Source organism: Rattus norvegicus, chromosome 12 (genome assembly GCF_036323735.1).
Source record: "Rattus norvegicus strain BN/NHsdMcwi chromosome 12, GRCr8, whole genome shotgun sequence".
Lineage (NCBI taxonomy): Eukaryota > Metazoa > Chordata > Mammalia > Rodentia > Muridae > Rattus > Rattus norvegicus.
This window is the reverse complement of record NC_086030.1, coordinates 48,917,766-48,938,228: the sequence shown is the minus strand read 5'-3', so window position 1 is coordinate 48,938,228 and position 20,463 is coordinate 48,917,766. Positions and strand designations below refer to the sequence as shown.

General features: G+C 52.3%; 1 long non-coding RNA gene across 17 annotated transcripts in view; it reads right to left on the bottom strand.

The window, feature by feature from the left end:
• Positions 1 to 5,414: 5,414 nt before the first annotated feature.
• LOC102551333 (uncharacterized) overlaps positions 5,415 to 20,463 on the bottom strand; it is a 16,964-nt gene continuing 1,915 nt past the window's right edge. For 4 of the 17 annotated variants that reach the window (XR_595389.4, XR_005492069.2, XR_005492063.2 and 1 more), the window contains exons 5-6: positions 13,079 to 18,977; positions 11,237 to 12,932 (exon numbers count right to left, since the gene is read on the bottom strand). This is a non-coding gene — a long non-coding RNA (uncharacterized LOC102551333). Of the gene's footprint in view, positions 12,933 to 13,078; positions 19,694 to 20,463 lie in introns of all 17 variants that reach the window. The other 13 variants (XR_010056582.1, XR_010056591.1, XR_010056583.1 and 10 more) reach the window with 8 other exon arrangements.

The window sequence follows — 20,463 nt, the reverse complement described above, 5'->3', positions numbered from 1 at the left end:
TAAAGTATCCTCCAGAATCCTGTAGTATGCACCCCACCACCCCCAGGCTCCCCAATCAAATCCCAAACTCTTAAAGTGGCGACATGACGTTTGTTCAGTGGCACCATCATCAAATCTAATTTGTTTCTATAAGTCAGCACAATACCCTTCACCAAGCAGCCGGCCTTTAGTAACATTGATTCCCCTTGCTAGGTTACATTGTACTAGCTTTGTGGCTTCCTGCCTCCACCACAACCCAACCGTTGTGATTGTTGACCAGCTTCTAGAACAGCTGACACCAATCCCTTCCAGTCTTGGGGGACCACCCTATGCTGTGTAGCCCAGTTATTTTAGCATTTCTCTGACAAAGGAGGAATGTAAGCCACACAATACCACAGCCTCTTTAAAAGAAAAAATGCTTTAAATCTAACGTTGCCTATCAGTATCAATTCATTATTAGCAGGCATATGTTGCACAAAGACCGGGAAGCCTGAAGGTGCCTGTGTAGGCCCACGGCAATTCTCTGGTGGTATGCTCGGCCGGTTACACATTAACTAGTGCTATTTACTGCTCTTCCAGGCCCCTCGAAGCAGGGCAGGGCGGTAGCTTACCTTCCAGCCTAGTTTGATTCCCAGTCTCATTCGCCAAGCCTAAACTTTTCCCTCCTCCCAGCAGCCATTTTTGTTTTCCAAGCACTTCTGCCTCTGTCCGTAAACTCTCTAAATGCATAGCCAACCCTGCAATCTTCTCTTAATGGAAGAGAACGGTCCGGTTTCCCATTAAACATTTTCAAAGTGGTATTCATGAAAACTACTACGCAAAACCAAAGTGACCCCTTCCTGGAGGGGGGGGGGTGGTTACCGCCCAGTGACAGTAGCTGCCATTTGCCAGACTCCTTAAGTGTACACCAGGACCTGCAGCTGGGAGGGACCCATGCTGAGCCCTCCCGCCTTCCTCCTGGACACTTCTGGTGGGGGTTTGACCCAGAATCTGCACACCCATTTCCCTCTACTTCTTGGTCCCACCAGTCTCCTAGTGTATGTCCTGTGCACCAGTCAAGCCCGCACAGAGGGGCACAGGCTGTGCCTGCAGACCCTACCATAGCCTTCGGCCTCCTGCAGGGCTCCCAGTGTGTGCCTGGTACGTCTGCCTGCCTCGGCCCCATCTGGAGTGCACCTCTCAGGTGTTGTGCAGGGCAAACAGCCCAATCTCTGATTCACCAAGGGAGGGTTGGCCAGTCTCGGAGTCCGACAGGAGGAGCAAATAATGTCCCTGGTGGAGGTAACCACCTTTGCCAGTCCCTGTGCCAAACCACATCACCACCCACCATTGAATGAACAGACCCCAGATGTTTTGATTCCAGAGGATTTGCAACAGCGCACAGCTCAGAGCTCAGATGATGCTTTGGCGTTCTCTGCCCTGCCCCCTGCCCCCTTCCTAGTTCTGCTGTGAGTGAACTTGGTTCTACCCTCTCCACAACTCCACAACGCACTCAACTCCGTACCCATGGGATTATTACAAGGGCCATACCTGGTCTGCACGAACCTCCACCCCGCCGACTCGGTGGGCCTCACTCGCGCTTTTTGTGTGTGTAACTCACAGGGTAAGCCTCCTGAGAAAGAGGCTGGGTGTTTCTTACCCCCATTTTACAGATATGAAAGCTGAGGTTGTGAGTAGGTGAGAGTAGCTGAAGCGCAGGGCTTTGTCCCTGCGTCCATCCCTTGGGCCAGTCCGGTGCCCCCACCCTCCTGCTGCTCAGTGATGTCCAAGTCTGGAGACCCCCTTACAGACACCCAGAAGGAAACGCTGGCTTGGGAATCAAATAGTGAGATTAAAAGAAAAGCAGGGGTTGTGTGTGGGAAGAATGTTCTGGGTGGAGGGTGAAGCTAGTGCTCCAGTTTCCAAAGACTCCAAGCAAACCAGTGTGACAGACAGTGGCCGGGACAGGTGATGGGAGGGGCCCGGCCATGATAAATGTTGTAGGTCATTAACAGGAAACCAGAGTTGAGCATGGCGGATGGGCTCTAAACTCCACAGGGCAGGGGCAGCGTGTACCCCCAGACCCGTGTGTCCAAACTTTACAAAAAGTAAACTACAGTTTAGTTCCTCAGCCACATGTGTATCTAGAGGACAGCACACACTTGGGACACTCGCCCCGACACAGAAAGGGTCGCGAGCGCGCACTGTGCTAGAGACAGCGCTCAAGGCTTACATGGAAAATGTTTTGGAGAGAAAAAAGGAAGCCAGTGGGGACGAGCCCCAGTGACTCAGTGATGTGGTCAGTGGCCACCATGGGGCCTGGTGCCACCATGGGGACTGGTGCCAGCACGGGGCCTGGCGGTCAGCCAGTGTCCTGAGAGACGGAAGATGATGATTCCCGAGATATTTCCAGGTACTCACCCCTCAAATAGTCCCACCCTGATGCCATCTTCCTCCATGAACCCTGGCTGCACGAGAGGTCAATAGAATATGATCAAGGGGGTAGTGGGACTTTCAAGGCCGGGTCAGGAAGGCACAGCAGGTTCTGCCTCCGTCTCTCCCCCGTGGCAGAGGCTGAAGTTGGTGGTCTGGGTCTCGCGCCTGTCCTGCGCGCATGCGCAGTTCTGCCCTCAGCGCCCTCTCTGGAGTCCGCCTGCTTTCCTGGGAAGGTTCCATGTGCTCTTGATGTAGATTCTCCTGTTGCTCACTGCAGGGCTGTGTGGATGGTGACGGTGAAGGGTGGCGGGTGAGGGAGGCTCTGCCTGTCTATGAGGTTCTCCTGCCTTTCTGTCTTCTTCGTCTATCAGTAAGAGGGGAGGGCTGAGTCTCCAATTGCAGTAGAGAACTTATCCGCTTCTTCTGCAAATATACCTGGGTTTGCCTCCTCCGCACTCTCCTCAGCGGTGTAGACTTGGGGGCGCTATGGCTTTGAGCCAAAGGGGAAGCCTGTTTGTCCACGGTCTTTTGCCTCGCTGTGATGGCTGCTTTGCTTGATGCGTCTTTAGCTGCTTGGCTTTTGATTCGTGTGAGCAAACCCGGCGCCTTTCTCCACCCCTTTTCCTTTAGCTTGTGTTTCCCTATTGAAAGTCGGCCTTTTTGTACACAACACGTGGTTAGGTCTTACTGCATTTTAATCCATGGTGCTAGTCTCTGACCTGTGACTGGTACCTTTAGGCCACTCCCGTTTAGAGTTCTGAAATTGAAGGGGGAGACACAATTTGTCAGGACAAACTGCCCGCGGCCACAGTCCACGCGTACACCGTTTTGAAAAGCAGGACAGGCTCAGAATGACAGAAAGATACACAGGGACCCCACTGGAGGAAGATGACGTTTAAGCTGAGTTTTGAAGGCTATGACGAACCTTCCCTGCTGAGTGAACCATAGTCTCTAAGAAGAGCCGTGGGAACCGTCTAAGCCACCATTTTAGGTGACCAGGTTGCTTTTGCGATGAAAAGCAGTTCCGTATTGTTTTATGAGTTGGTGGTGTGAGACTGGGCCTGAGGGCAGGGAGTGGGTCACTATGGAGTAAGTTGGAGAACTCTGAGGGGAGAGAACTCACAAGTGGGGGTCAGGTGCCACTGTCAGGTGGAAGGGAGACGTGGACATGCGCTGTGGCTGAGCCCCCCCCCCCAGATGCCAAGTGTCTTTGTCCTTCCCTGCAGAGAGAGGCTTGTTCTTTTACAAGAGTTGGGAGGAGGCGCCCACTAAGGGCAGGTGAGGCTGGTGTGGGTCCTGTGATGCAGGCCTTACTACGAGCAGACTGGGCAGAGTCAGGGTGAGGGCAGGGAGTATGCAGATGGACTGGAAGGGGCAGCATGGGGAAGGAGAGGGCAGGACAGCCATGCCTGCTTCCAGACATGGGGTGCAGCAGCTGTACACGACCCCTAGAATGGGTGTCCCCTCCCTCCAGTGCCCCTGCTGTGCTTATGATGGCACTGGAGAGGGGGCCTGAGAGCCTGGGCAGGCAGAGGGGAGAGCAGGAACACATGAGACAAGGGGTCCTGGCATGTCTGGGGCTAGGGTGCTGACTTTAAGACACCGTCTCAGGTGATAGCAAGAAGCAGAATCCATGTGTGAGCATAGGAATCTCCCATTCTCATCCCCAGATCTCTCCCCTATGTGTGATGCATGGTGTCTGCTAGCGTCTGACACCAGAGAAACCAACCCAACAGGTAGACGGGGTATCCCGCCTCCCTTCCTAGAGGACATTGGGTGGCAGCCTGGAGAGGGACACCGCACCTCCCTTCTCTGACGTGGCTGGAAACCTTGGGTTGAGTTGTGTGGCTCTGGATGGTAGTGCACTGGGGGCCAGGGCTCACGGACAAGGTCTGGAACTCTGGTTAGAGCTGTCTTCAGAGCTTTCCTATGGGGCCCCTGCCCTGGGCAGGAAAGACCATCCGCAGACTTAACAGATGCAAGGACGTGACTGGCGAGTTGTGTCCCTGTTGAGCTGGAAACTCCTGCTCTGCTCACTGCTCCTCTACTAGCAGTGGTGTCCAAATGCTTGCCCATCCTCTCTGACCCTTGCCGAGTTCTCCCAGGGCCCGGAATGCAGTCTTTTTTATGCAAGGGTCTTGGACACATCTGGGTGTTCACGGCGCAAGTCTGCAAACTCTCTCACCTCTACCAGAGGTAACGAAATCAGTAAACAGTAAACTGGGCCGTTGGGGGTGGGGCGCTCACCCAGGGGGAGGCCTGCAGAATCCAGCAGGGACCCAGAAAGGAACCCGGGTGCTGGGTCACAGAGTGGTGTCTAGTGTGTACTAACGAACCACCCATGCAATGTCACTGGATCCTTGAGATGTCCTGTAAGCTGGAGCAGGGGCAGCTGTGGGATTGCAGCCATCTAGGAGAAGCTGGGGGTCTGGGCGGGGGCGGGGGCGGGGGTGGGGGCGGGGGCGGGGGCGGGGGTGGGTGCAGTCTGTACATATGCTCAGGGCAGCTAGCTCTTTCTACATACCCTAGAGCCCGGGCAGCCATAAGGACACAGGGTGCCCAGGACACAAGCAGGTAGTTTGGAAGTTTGGGGTAAAGAACTGACTTCTGCCTTCTCTTTCACTTGTGTGCCATTGGTCTTGGCCATGTGTGGCCCACGGTTGGCACAAATACTTGGAAGGTGTGAGTAAAGAAGCTGGAGGTGGGCTCAGAATGAATGTGTTGCCCAGGCCCATGTGACAGATGCCTGAGGAAATTCAAGTGTGAGCACACACTCAGGTTGCTGGAATGAGAGGCTGAGGTCTGGAGTGCCCAGAGGCTGCAGATCTTCCCTCTGAGCCTTGGAGGGTGGAGGGCACCTCCCTGAGGGCTCTGAGCTAGAGCAGGACTGGTCCCCTCTTCCCTGCTCCAGCCCCAGAGCTGTCACCCCCCACCCCACCCCGGGAGCAGTATGACCTGCACGGGGGCAGCTGCTGGCTGGGCAGCTCCTGCAGGAGGCAGAAGCCTTGGGAACAGTGCCTGGGTGTCCTCCTGCCCTCACCCTGAGAAGCCTCTGCAGGGGTGGGGGCGGGGCATGGAGACCAAGACAGTGGACACCACTCAGAGACTCTGAGGCAGCTGAACTGTGGACCAGGGCGGGCTGAGGAGGAAACACTAACCCTGTGAGTCTGCCCATCCCTGCCTGGGTGTCTGACCTAAGGCAATAAAGCCTCACGCTCCACACAGCTCTGTGGAGGCTCTAGTTCCGTTACCTCCTAGACAGAGGAGCACCGCGCACCCAGTCGTTGTCCACCGAGCGCGCCGCTGTGCTCAGGCTGTTCTGGGAATAAGTACATGCTGCTCTCAGCTCTCAGCCGATGCCCCCCCCCCCCCCGGTGGGAAGAAGTGAGCTTCAAATCTCCACTTCACATTCTTCTGGGGCATGAAGAGTTAATGGAGCACACACATCATTCTAAGATACCCCTTCTGCAACCCCTTCTCTCTGCCCAGCTCTCTCTGCAGCTGTCTGCGTGCTCACAAAGCCCAGGCTGGCACATGGCCGATGAGGCTCATCCGAGTCTTGGCTGTGCCCTGCCTGGGTCACTGAGTGCCTTATGCTGTTTCCAATAAATCCCCGTACCTATACTTCAAATATCCATTCCACACAAGAGGATCCTCCAGTCAACCCCTGGGGTCTCTCTGGCCTCTCGGGTTTGAGAGTTGGACTCTGTGTGCACTGGCGTGATTCTGTGAGCTCTCGCTCACTTCAGGAACAGGAGGCGGAGGCCGATACTCAATGCCGCCTTCTCATGCTCCAGAATAACCACCATTTACTCAGGTTTTCTGGTGCACAGGGTCAAAGCAGACATGCTTGCAGCACCTGCTGGGGGAATTGGACATGAGCTCCCCCAATCCCTTACCAAATTACAAAAAAAGGGGGTCTGAGTGGAGAAATGAGTTTCCTCCAGTCTCTCTGGGTATATAAACTACATTTAAGGATTGGTCCAATGCCTAGCACCATATGGCCACCAGAAAAGGAACTCAATGGCATCCTTGTAGATTTTTTTGTCTCATGTTTCTTGGCTTGAGATTTGTGTTGTGTTCTCTCTCTCTCCCTCCCCCTCCCTCTCCCCTCCTCTCCCTCCCCCCTCCCTCCTCCTCTCACCTCCCTCTCCTTTCCCCCTCCCTCTCCCCTCCATCCCCCTCTTTTTCTCTCTCTCCTGTTCTCTTCCTCTCTCTGTGTTACTAGTCTTGTTTGCCTATCATGTTTTCTTGTTGCCTTTTTATGTTTGTTTGCTTTTCATTTGTACTTGCCTCTTTGTGAAAAGAAAGAGAAAGGGGGCCTGGTGTTGGAAGAGTCAGGGAGGCAGGGAAGACCTGGGGGGAGATGCCGGAGCAGAAACCACCATCAGCACTTACGGTATAATTTTTGAACTCTGTTGAGAGCCTCACATGACCACCGGGCACACACCCATGCATGCTGCCCTTAGTTGTGGGTATCCTCTCACGGATGCCTCTTGGGACAGGTTACTGCAGGACGTGGAACCAGGGACCCTGTCCGGGAACTCTGCTACTGGGTGTAAGACTTACCCGCTGGCTCCCGACATTGGTCTGAAACTAGAACCGTTGCACAGGGAGGCTTCCCGGCTCGCTCTGACAGGGTGGCTGCCTCTTCGAGGTGGCTGTGGGTGAGTGGAGTTCCCCAAGGCGTGTGGGTTGGGATTGTAATTTGCAGTACCTCATTAGGCCGAGACGTGGGGTGTTTCCGGGGAGTTCTCTCTGACAGTGCGGCTGTCACAAAGGGATGCTGTGGCGGTGGGTTGATGTGAGGTAGAGTGAGCCTGCTCTCTCTCACCTGGAGGCGCTATGGGATGATAGTCTGGGCCAGACTGGTTACCACTGCACCCTCGATGTCAGACGTTCCAGATTCTAGAGATAGTAAGTGTTTTTCACATAAATTCTCCAGCCTCTGGGTTGTGTCACAGTGGGACAGGATGGGCTAAAAAAAACCAGGGGAAGAAGATAGTTCTGAGGACATCACGTGAGGTGCTGTCCCAGAGCTTAAACATGGGCCTTCCCCTTTGGAATGGTTTTTCATTGATGTAGCAGTCTATCAGTGGAACAAACTTGCACACCGATAACTATTATTTCAGGGCCTTCCTTTGTATCATGAGACAGCAACATGATATCAATGTCATGGCTCCACCAATGGCAATATCTGGTGCCTTTTCATGACTTTTTACTTTATGTCCTGAAGTTATTTGTATCCACTTCAGACTGACGCTCTAAGAAGCAGGCACCCTGCTCTGCTTAGGCATCTGTTGGGGAGGGAGCCTGCTGTCATGGCTTCAGTCATGGATGAAGCTCTAACAGTGCTGAAAGGCTAAGGTGATGCTAAGTGCATAGCGGATTGCTTGTTTCAACTATGAAGTATAGTGCAGTATTAATACATTTTATGAATCCTTCAGGAAACTGTATGTGAACATATTCGACCCACACCTCCCACTGACTTCCCAGAGCTGTCCTCTGTCATCTCTGTGTCCCTCTTTCTCTCTCTCTCTCTCTCTTTCTCTCTTTCTGTTTTGAGACAGGGTCTCTATGATGTTGTCTTGGCTGTCCTGGAACATGCTATGTATAGACTGGGCTAGCTTTGAACTGAGAGATCCACCTGCCTCTGCTTTGCGAGTGCTGGAATTAAAGATGCTGCCACCATGCCCAGCTGACAGGATCCAGCTGCCCTTATACTCGTGTGTGAGATCATCCATTGGCTCACAGTTGACGGGCCGGAGATTGCACCCTATGGCTTCTCTGCCTGGTGGGGGCTTGAGAGCCACTCCACACCAGATGGCTTTAGCTTGTGGCGGCAACTGAGGCTGTTTTGGGTTCCGATGGTGCAGTGGTTTCCTCTGCTGCAATCCTCCCCACCCTTCTGTCCTTACAGTGTCTTCCCCTCTCCCCCTTGCCCTCCGCTCTACAACACTGTCTGAACCTCAGCTGCCTGGGAGGGAATGTAACAAGTGTGTGCATGTGAGTGTGAGCCAGCCCTCCACTGGCTGCTGCTCTGATCAATAACGTTAGTCACCATGCATGGCAAAAGGCCTAGCTGTGTGCGAACGGCAACCGGTTCTCTTACCTCGTTGTCTGCCCTCCTCCCGGTTTGCAGCCCAGGCCCTTCTCCAGAGCTTTCTCCCAGGTGTTCCTCCCTCGGTTTCCCAACGGTCTGCTTAAATGGTCCCTTCTCCCCATTTTCCCACTAACAGCAGCTCCAAGGCTATACCAACCATTGCACCCTCCTCAGCTGTGATTCTCCCAGCTCCACTCTCTCCTAACAACATCTTTTGCCCCAGATGCTTTCTCTTCTCTTCTGCTGGCCCAATCCCTTCTTTCTCAGCCTCAAAGGGCCTTTACTTTTTAAATCAATCCCGTTTCCATAAATGTATGGCTATTTCAGGCCAGAAGGTCCTATAACTTTCCCAGTTGACCTTCTGGTCCCACGCTGACCCTGAAATACAGTTATCAATGTGGAACCCACCACGCATCCCATTTTATCTGAGATTTCCAACTCCTAGAAACTGGGTATAAACCTTCTGAAGCACCTGCTCTGAATACTGAGGTGTTTGTGGAGTGATAGTCACGACAGCTCCTGCATCCGCCAAACTCTATTTCAATGTCATTCACTGGCAACTTTAATTTTGGCCTCTGATCATTAACAACTGTTTGCTGGAATGCACGTTTTCCAGGACTTCCACATACCTTCCTGATGGTTCTATGGAGGCAGCTCAGCTCAGCCTTTGATGGAGGAAAATGAATGGTAAGAGCTGAGAGATCCCATCACCTGTGTTCAAATGCAGTGTTTTGGTTGTTTGTTTGTTTGTTTTGGTTTTTTTTTTTTTTGGTTTTTTTTTAAGTAAGCCATTATTTTCATCCCCCCCTTCAGATCTTCTTCCATTATTCCTGGCTTAACAATGGATCCTTGGGAAGTCGAACTTCTCCTCCCCAAGGTCATCCCCACATAAACTCCAACAGTTATTCTACAAAGCTGCATTTCAGGAGATAGTGTAAGACGTTTCTCTGTGGCCAAGTTGAGAGCAGGACTGCCTAGTAGATGTGCGACGCTTCTTAGTTGAGCCTTTTCTGCTTGCTTGTTATTTTCTGGCTGACACGGGGCAAACGGCTTGTACTTTGGCTGTGGGGCCTCAAGCTAGGCCCCCATCTTGTTTCCCAAATGGCAAGAGATTGCCTTGGATCTCTCTTGGACCTACACTCATTGGTCCAATGGTAACCCCTGCCACGTTGCCGGCTCACCCACGGGAGCCTTGGCCTTCTTTATGATTCCGATTTAGAGAAAATGTTGTCCTTGTACACAATTTTGTTGCACGCTGCCATATATACCCTGCGGCTAAAGCACTCTGCATTTTGATGTCTAGAGCCTTTAGTTATGGTTTGCCCAGTTATCAACAGCATAGTGTGTGCTAGAACCCCTATCTGTCGTCTCCCCGATCCACTCTTCCATAGGGGCTACCTTCCCCCCTTAATAGACTAGTAACTTTTTTCCCATTCCATATTTGCATTTTCAAATACCGAGGCACTAGTCTCAGATCAGGGTCTGATGTGGCTTTGTTTGCAGCTGAGCCTAATTTTTGTAAAAAAAAAAAAAAAAAAAAAAAAGTCAGTGAAAACTTACCGAGCCTTGTATAATTTTTGTAGATGGTGCGGACTTCTCCTCAAGTCTGTCCCAAGCTCTCCTTAAAGGTGCTGAACGATGTTGTTGTTCTATGATTGCCTCTTCAAACGGAACCCCCTTCTTACACGACAGCCTACCGACCTTCAGCTATCAACTGACCCCTCGTTTTATTGCTTGCCCTCTCTCTTTTGTGCTCTTACAAATTGCTGGCTGCTTCTCTCCAACATGACAATTGTCATTGAGGATTGGCCTCTTAGTACAGCTGTTTCCAATCCACCCCCACCCCCAGCATTGGGGAATAATTCTATTTTGAGAAGCCTCCTTATTTAGAGTTTGTTTCACACTGGGCAAGTGAGACATCATTGCCTCTTTAAAGCACCTTGGGTCCGCCATTTCTACAGGATGCTGCCCTATCTTGTCATAGCCGTGTGGATCATCCCCGTCGGCAGGCATGCGAGGTGCAACTGCAGGGAATGCTGTAGGTGATTTTCGTGACCCTGGGGCTGCCTGTCCTCCAGGCGTGCTGTGGATTTAACCCTGTCTCCTGAAAAAGGCTGTCTCACCTGACCATACTCTTGCTTTTCCATTTCTTCGACTAGGCTGCCCTCTGACACAGTTCCTTGCCCTCTTTCACCTGGGGGTGGGGTGGGGTGGGGGTGGGGAGGTGGGGACTCCATCTCTCTGGTTCCATCCCTGGGAATTAACCTGTTTGTTCTCCAAGTTTGTCTACCTCTACTTTCGGTTTCTCTAGCTGCACAACCAATGGTTGTTGCTTTTTCAGAAAGGAGAGGAACCGACCCTCTTACTTTCCTTCCATTTCCTTCCAGATTTGATTCCCAACCTTCTCCATTTTCACCTGTTTTTTCCAGTTGTCAGCCACTCTTTCAGCCTTTTTATAAACAAAATAGCCCAGAATGAGGAAAAGGAGGGGAAAAATGCTGCTGAAAACCACTTGGGGCGTGTCCCAATCCCAGCCTTCAGCAAAGGCTTTGGGCTTTTTGAAACAAAGTATCCATCTCTCCTTTTCCTGCCTATGTTAGAATAGTAACCAGTTCTCTTGACTCCTTGCCAGTGATCCGGGTTTGGTTTCCAGCCAAACCCTTCTTCAGACGTTTCTTCCAGCCATTCCCCAACAGTGTGCTTTTATAGTCCCTTCACCCAGTTTTCCCAATACCAGCAGCTCCAAACTATATACCAACTGTTGTAGCCTATCTGCTCAGCTCCGCTCCCCCGGCTCCACTGTCTCCTGATGAAATCTTCTGCACCAGTTGGCCATACAAAGAGGCTCCTCTGATGATGTCTTGAGTGACCCATCCTGTGGGTACAGAGATAAAAACCTACATAGGCTGCTTCTGTATATCAGAATAATAGTGGTATCTTCACCCCTGGGGCCACATTTACAGTACCAGGTATGTGTTTCTTCCTGTGGCCCAGGCCTTAAATCCAATCAGAATGGTTGCCCACTGACGTCTGTGTAACCAATGAACTTAATGGCCATCTCTTGCCTCTTGGCTCACTGCTGTAGTTCATGGGGTTTATGGTTGGCTGAGACTTGATGACATTTTCCTTTCGCTAGTCAACACAGTACCTTCCAGTCCTGTGGAAGCTAGCTTTGGCGATGATTCCTCTGTTAGGATTATTCTAATTTAGCTTTCCAAGCCCTCCCCTATCATTAAAATCTTGTTCTCAGCCAATCCCAGATCCCTGGCACTTGTGTCTCCTGTGCCAAGGGAACTTTGAACCCTGAACCGACCTCTCCCTGTTTCTTAAGATCGTAGGCCCTGGCCAAGACCGTTCTGTTCTCTATCACAAGGAACGTAGTGGCTTTAGATCCCAAATGTGATCACGTCTGCGCAGACGAGTGAGCCCGGCACCCCTGCACCTCATCAGTTCATCTGGCATGACATGCTCCGGGCTCACAGACACTGTGGAAATGAAGGGGCCCCTGCCAATAGCAAGGAGTGGAACCTCAGCATTTGGGGCTAATGTGGTCCCCCCCACACACTGCAATATACAGACATGAATTTTGAAAATCAGCCAATATAGTGGCCTCTTACTCCACCTTTTCCTCAGAGGGCTTTTCTGTGATGTGGGTAAGGGTTTAGGGATGAGTCTGAGGCACTGTGGCCATCAAGGTAAGCCACTGTCTATGCCTAAAACCCATTTGCTACTGCAACTGTATGCCCAGGAAGACATGGCAGTGTTCACAAGTGTCTGGGAGCCCGAAGAAGTTAAAACAAGATGCAAACATGAGTATGGCCCAAAAGCTCAAACCAGATCAATCTGCACAAGGAGCGTCTCTAGGTAAGGTGGAAATAAGTCTTAAAATCAAACTATTACCAATACTTTCAAAGACCAAAGGATCTTGAGACTAAATTAAATGAGAGGCAGCTGAAAACCTGAGGTTGTAAGGATGAAACACATATCAAATAAGTGTAATAAAAACTTGGGGGCTGGAGAAATGGCTCAGTGGTTAAGAGCACTGATTGCTCTTCCAGAGGCCCTGAGTTCAATTCCCAGAAACCACATGGTGGCTCACAACCATCTGTAGGGATCCAATGCCCTCTTCTGGTGTCTGAAGACAGCAACAGTGTACTCATATAAATAAAATCTTTAAAAAACAACTTGGGGAAAAGATCTTTTTTTTAATGTATACTAGGCTATCACGAATGATAAAACGGACCCTGACAAAGATGTCCACTGCAGCAACGGGAAATCCTGGGCTCCAGGGTAAAGGAATAAGCCATTCTTCCACGGTGATAATGGGAGAGAGGAGAGAGCAGCAGCAGAGCTTTCCGGAACAGAATCAGAGCAGCACACAGATGAGGCTCAGGGAGGGGCACAGGGAGTGTGGACTCGAAACCAGCATGCTGGCCTGGAGGTGTGAAGGGTCGACATCCAAGTGGCCATGACCTTGGGTCATATTGCCACAATGATGCCTTCCAGAGGGAGGAACAGGCTGACTCTAGTCACCAAAGTCCCTAGAGCAACAGTGACATGAGACAAGTGACAAGTGCCTACCTGGTAGTTATGTCCAGTAGAGACCCGGCGTGGGGACTGAGTCAAGGGCGTGAAGGCAGGTGACTAAGGGGACAACCGTGCGATCCATGAAGTTCTACCTGTTCGAAGAGTTGAAAAGTTGTCCTCAGATGTGTTTACGCTACAAAAAGGTTCTGCTAGCAGTTGGTGGTAAGCGACTATATTAACTATGTATGAGAGAGCAAATGTATTTGCGTGAAATATATATTCAAATAGAAAAACCTAATGCTCTCGCTCGAGTGCACACGCGCACACACAAAATTGGAACCCAGCTGCAGAGGCCCTCGGGGTGGAACCATCTGTGCTGCAGCCCACCAGTCTTATGCTGTGGCTGTCATACATCCATCCTGTGTGGGTGGATGATTCCAGGTCGCCGTTTGTCCTTTGCGGCTTCTTGTCTGTCACCCACGTGCTCTGCTGCCTTCTCTGGGACCACAGAAGCTGAAGATGTGGACCCGTGAGCTTAGCCATCTTTCCAAATATCTGTGTGGCATATGGCTTCTCGCAATGGCTGTCAAGAACTCCCCGCTAAGGTGTGCTTCCCTCTCCTTTAAGATGAAAGAAAAGATGCAGAGACCCAGAAGGTGACCTCGAAGATCCAAAAGTCACTTTGGAAAAGCACTGGCTCTGAGACACCCATGGAGGTCAGAATACAAAGGGAGTGGAAAATACAAGAGTGGAAATCTTAGTCCTGAAACATTCCTTATCCAATGTTCTAGACACAGTCTCACCCAGTTTATTTAATGTCTAGTGCATGTCTGGTTTCCCCAAAAGGTTTTTTAATAAAAATGTTTGAGAATTTCGTGTATTTACATCATTTCCACCTCTCCCCCTTCCTCATGTTCCCTCCACGCCTCGAATTCATGGCCTCTTTTTTTTTTAATTGACACACATTCATGCACACACCTGCTGAGTCCACGCAGTATCGCTTCCATGCACACGTGTTTAGAGCTAGTTACACATACGCGCTGCCACACCCAGCTATTCCACGGACTCTGGAGAGCCAGACTCAGCTCTCTGCACTCACACAGCAGGCGCTTTACCTGCTGAGCCAGAGCTGCCTCCATGGCCCCTCTCCATGGCTTCACACCAGCATCCAAGCCTTAAAAAGGACATCCACTTCCCCTTCTGACCACTAGATGTCACCCTGTACCCGGTCATGACACTGTGCTTCCTGGTTCCTAGAAACTCAAGGTGGAAAGAATGGGCGGGTTCTGGTAAGCCCACTCCCACCCCCTGTCCAAGAAGGAGCCTGTTCTATGGGTTCTCACGTCGAGGTGGCACAGTAACTCCGAGGCCAGCTCTCAGGATGCTCAAGGCTATTCCACTAACTGGCTCTGACAGCTCCCATAGGCCCCAGGGATTAACTTTCCACCGGGTGTGTAAACACAAACACTACTTGGGTAACATTAACACTACTTGGGTAAAAGTCCTCTCTTGTTCAACAAGTGTGAGGTTCCCTGCTCAACCCTGCAGGAACCCCGCTCCCCAAAGCCAGTGTGTGCACTCCTGAGCGTGTGCAATCCCAGCTCTCAGACTTCTTGGATAGCCAGCTAGCCTGGCATACAAGGTGGCAAAAGAGACACTGGGGCCTCCAAAGAGAGAGCAGCACCGACTTACACCCAAGATCGTCCTCTGACCTCCACATGTGCTGTGTGGCATATGCATGCCTGGACTCATGCAACATCACACATTCGTGTGCACACACGTGCTCTCACGCACTCACAAGCATGTGTGCACTCGAGTGTGGACACACACATGCATGCTCACATGCATGCTCGCACACATGTGTGCGCACACACACCCACACCCACATACACTTACACAGATGCTTATTTTGAAAAAAGTGGGAAGTTATGACCCACACGTACACAGGGTGATCAGTCGTAAGGTTTTATGGGACTCCAAATGCCTGTGATGCCCAGTTATCCTGTGGCCTAGCTATGTGGTTGTTTACTGAGCTGCTAGTCCATGCTGAGCACGCTCCGAGAACGTGAGGTAGAATTGTCCTATAAGGCTGTCCCCCCTGAGACCACGGGACCCAAGCAGGTTGGCGGCAGTCCTCACAATGCCTGTATTCCAGCCACCTTAGTGTGACCATCGCCGACCTTGCTAGCACACGTGTAGGTAGCCATGTTGGCGGGAATGTTTTTGTTGTCGGTAGCAAAGCGTTTAGCCAGGTATGGTGACGCACTCCTGGGGTGTGGGCAGCTGGGCTTCAGAAGTGCCACAGCCTTGTCGACTACACTGGGAGATATACACGAACTGAAATCATAGTGTTCGGTTTGAAAGCGAGTACCGGGAATTAGAGAAGGGATCATGGCCACAGGGGATTTAGGGGGCCAGAGAAACAACATTCCAAACTGTAGGAGATTCCATCTTGTTAACCGGTGGCAACCGGTGTTGGGATTCGTGCACAGTCTGCTCCCCCTTGCAACTCCTTCACAAAAAGACTGCAAACACCCAGGCCACTTTGCCTGCCCCACGCAGGATACATGCGTGCTCTTCCTTAACCAGGAAGAAGGGAAAACTGGCCACCGCTCTGCAACTATACACGTTAAAACTTGGTGGCATGCCCAGATCAGACACCAGCCATCCAGTGATGCCACCAGAAGCCGGCTTGGTGGACCTGGGTGAGGTCCATCACCTAAGTGTCCCACCCCAACTTGAGCAGCAAGCTCGCAGACAAACGGAGTCCCATCCTTCAATGTCTGCTCCCTAGACTCTCTCAAACCCCAGGACCACACGTAGCTGGGGACAGTGGGGAGTGGATAGCTGGGATCTCACCCGAGGTCTCCCCTCTTCTACAGGGACACTCACTTCCCACCATCACCGTGGACAGGGAGGTACCGTCTGTTTATTTCACCATGGTGACCGCAAGGCCAATGTGGCCTGTAGGTCACACAGCAAGCTCTGCTAAGTGGTAGCTGGTGGTCACGCCCCAGCAGGAGATGGCAGTGCTGCTACGGGGGACTGCTGATTGTTCCAAACTTGGGCAGGCCTTTGTGAAGATTCCTTCAGGCAAGCTATCTGGTAACTGCACTGCAACTTCACATGTAGCGTGCACACTCGTGGTTGCGTGCATGCGTGTGTGTTTGTGTGTGTGTGTGTGTGTGTGTGTGTGTGTGTGTGTGTGTGCGCGTGTGTGATTGAACCCAAGTCCATGCCCCATCAGGGGTACAAATCTGTCGAGTTTCCTAGCACCCTCATTTCTTGTCAAGTCAGTCAGAACTCTGAGGCATTGTGCACAGTGCAAGTAAGATTCATCTCTCTCCATTACCTAGATTTCCCAAAAGCTTAATCTTTGGCTCTGTTTGAATCTTAACTTTTCCTCTTCATGGATCCCTGCCTTCAGCAAGATGTGAGACCATTACAACTCTCAGGGTTCGGGGCATCGATAATCACACACACCGTATGCTCAGGTGGCCCAGCAAAGGAAGATCAGCCACGGTGACTTGCCGTGGATGGGACCAGAACTTGCATCCCGCACCCCAGCACAGGGCCAAAACCAAAACCTCCACTGCCATTCATTTCAAAGCCCGTGTACCCTCCACTTCCCACGACCCTGCGGAGCCTGCACAAGACGGTGCGTTCTGGTCAGGAGGCAACCCCTGGGCTGGGCCTTTGTGTCATGACACAGCCTGATGAACTAAAGCGGCAGCCTCACAAGTTATGCCTACCTCAGTGACCAAATGCACAGCGACCAAAGAGCTACCACAGTAGCGGAGCTGATACAAACCGGCAGAATACGGTCCCGCCTCAGCTTCCGCTCACCCAAGCAACCCGGGGAGATGGACCAAGGGACAGCCAATGGGCAGAGAAAATTGTGACGCCTGGCGACCTGCCTTACTCTTGCGACTAAAGGGAAGGAGGCAAAAACAAATCGGGCTGCGCGGTTCGGCAAATGGCTCGGAGACCATTTCATCCTCAGAGCCCTAAAGCTCCCAGACTCATGGTGGAGGCAAGCACGGAACAACCCGCTCGCAGAAGAAGATGGAGACATCTTTTGCAGCTTCCAGGATGGGCAGAGACTGCCCAGTCAGGGTCAGCGGTGCCAGGCAGGTAGGCAGGCTGGAAGGATCAGATCGACTGCTGGAAACCCCTGCTCCCCACTTAAACACCCGTGAGGGCGTACACTTGGGCACTGTGTGAAGGAAGACGGCCATGCCGCCAAGAAAAACCGTATCCACCATCTCTTCAGTCTCTGTGAAATGGAAGTTGAGCATTGAGCACCTGACGCCACGCAGCCATGGTGGCCACCGTTAGATTCCGTGTTGCCGAGGGGTGAGAGGCACTTGAGACAGGAGGGGAAACTGCCTCATCGGCCCCAGAAGGCAAAAGCCCCCGTCTCCCCAGGTGTCGTTCCTCTCTTCGGGGCCCTGACAGAGGCACACACGCCTGGCAGCCCGGGGCTTCCAGTGCAAGTTCTGGGGTGAAGTTCAGCCATTCACACAACAGATGTCTTAGCCAGTGTTCTACTGCCTGGAGGGGAAGCCATGACCACGGCAACTCTTATCAAGTAAACCATTTAACCCGTGAGTGTGTCTGTGTGTCTGTATGTCTGTGTGTGTGGTGTGTGTGTGTCTGTGTGTGTGTACATGTGTGTGTTACAGTTTCGGACGCTTAGTCTGCTACTATCATGTCAGGGCCCATGGTGCAACGGAGCAGTGGCTGGGAGCTACGTCCTGACCTGTAGTCAGAGAGAGACACCCTGTGATTGGCATTCACCCTTCAAAACCTCAAAGCCTAACCCCAGTGACAGACTCCCTCCAACCAGCAACACCCCCGAACCCTTCTAACCCTTTCAAACAGCTCCAGTCTGAGCTACCCAGCGTTCAGATATAGAAGCCCATGGATGACGTTCTTGTCAAGGCCAGCACGCCGCCTCACGTCCAGGTGACTGTGAGCCACCGCACAGGGTGCCGGTAACCGCACGCAGGCAGGCACCCCTAACCATTGAGCCACCCAGCAGTGAGGGACCGGTTTAAGGTCTGCATTCCGAGGTAGCTGTGTGCCCTTGGGCGAAGCCGCTCCCATGGCTGGCGGTTTTCTCTCCTTCCTGAGGTACAGGTAGAAATGCACCAAGGCTCCCTCTATGTAGAGATGAAGAAACTGGTTTGAGGAAGCTGAACAACAGGCTGCATGAGGTGCCCAGGCCCCAGAGCCATGGGGCACCACGCTATCGTAGTAACATCGCCGTTGGTAATTACAGAAGTGACTCAAGGTCAATCGATTGGTGGCCAAGGCAGTTTCTTAGGCTCCGCAGAGACCCCGGATCGTTCTAGATCTCTGCCCCACCCCCACCCCCCACGTAGCCCTGGGCTGTTTAACTGTTCTCTTCCGCACAGGCATTGAGCAGCTCTGCCAATGGTTTTCCTGGGACGATAATTAGATTTAAGCCCCCGGTCCAGTCAATAGATTCTCATCTCAGGGTTACCAAGCCGATCGCGGCCAGTAATTTACAGCTTGAGTTGTTCTGAAATCAATACAGATTCCGCTCTTCAACAAGAGGGCTGTAAAACACGGTGACAGGCAGGCCCTGAAAGCCTTCGGCTCAGCAGCAGCGGGGCATTTACCGAGTCCGCCGAGGGGCCTGGTGATTAGAGCAGAGTGAAGCAGCTGGCCTCTGTCCGTCCGTATGTCCATCTGTCTGCCCATTCACCCATCTGTCCATCCAGTGGGCTGTGGCCAGAGCCAGCAGAAGCTCCCTTGAGGGGGCCCCACCTGCTCTCAGCACTGGAGCTCCGAGTGAGTCCACTTGTTTGACAGGTATGGTGGGAAGGAAACAGGTTCCCAGTCAGGTGGAGTGGCATTTGAACGTGACTGTGCAGCTTTCTACACTGGGGATTGGCCTGAGTTCCTCGACGCTTGGGCCTCTCATCTGTAAAACGGGCAGAGAACAGAGAGACGGTAGCCCAGATGGTGAGAGGAAGCCATGTTTGGCAGCACTTGGGTTACCACAGTGGAGGGAGCTGAGGCCTGCTGCGGGAGGGAGCACACAGGGCTGCGGGGCCCAGTAGAGTCGTGGGTGCCGAGGTCCGTTCCTGCTTCACTACTTGGCTGAGTGACCTTGGGTCTGTCACTTACCCACTGGGCGCCGCCTCCTTCTACTGAAGGAAAGATGGAGCACCCATCCAGGGCTGCTGTGATGGTCTCATGAGGTAATTCACACAGCGATCAAATAGCCCAGAGCCATGTGAGGCCTCTGCAGTGCCCAGTCCTCACAGTCCAAGACAATAGCCAGAGGAGAGCAGGACTTTAAAAAAAATCGTCCTTTCCAGATGTGTCAACTTATGCCTGTAATTTCAGCACTGGGAAGACAGAGGCAGGAGTCTGAGGCCAGCCTGGGCCACACAGTGAGCTGCAGGCCTGCAAATACTCCAAGTCTGGCGCTGTCTCCTTGGGTGCAAGTATTGGCCCCATTTTCCTGATGGGAAAATCAAAGGAAGAAAGGCAGAGGGTTTTTTGCCCAAGCACAGGCAGCCATCAGAGTGGTGTTGTGGTCTGGATGTGAAATGTTCCCCCGGGGATTTTAAAGTGTGCAGAAGCTGGGCCCCTGGCCAGCTGTGCTCTTTGAAACATCATGGGGCAGAGCCTCTGTGGGAGAAAAATGAACAGGCCTGGGTGCTTTGCTGAGGAAACAACATGGGGAGAGGAGAGGGAGGTGTCACTCCCCAGAGCCTCAGGGCACAGGAGAGGACCCTATGGCTAGCACACTCAGAATTGGTTGGCATGTGTTGGCTTCATATTTTCATTCACTCACTCATTCATTCATTCATTCACCCATCCATTTACCAGGACAAACACAGCACGGCAGAGAGCCAGGGTGGGTCTCAGAAGGGCACCCAAGTGAGGAAGCCAGGCTGCAGAGTCACTGGGAGATGGGACAGGACAGGGCTCAGGACAGGACAGGGTGAGAAAAATGGTGGCCCACACGTAGAGACAGAATACAGCTGAGGAGGAAGCTGAGTACACGTGTGGAGCCTCAGCCTCTCCATCTTGGGCACCAGGAAGCTAGAAGAGTCAGCGGGCTCAACAGGGGTCAACAGGAGTCAGCAGGGGTCAGCAGGGGTCAGCAGGGCACTTTAGAACAAGACAGAGAGCTGGGACTTTGTGCCAATGGCAGAAGGGAGCCATGAACAGAATCCCCACTGTGGGGAGAACAGAACAGAAGGTCCAGGGTAGAAGAAAGAACATGCAAGTGGCCACCATGGGGCTCCAAGCCCAGGGCAGCATAGGACTTCACTTTGTCTGACCCCCTGTAGCTCACCACGATTTTTGTTGGCCTAGTGTTCCTCATATACGCTCCCCCTGTGATCCTTTCTTAGCCCGGTCCTCTGTGTTAAAATTTCCTCGACCCTTGAGTA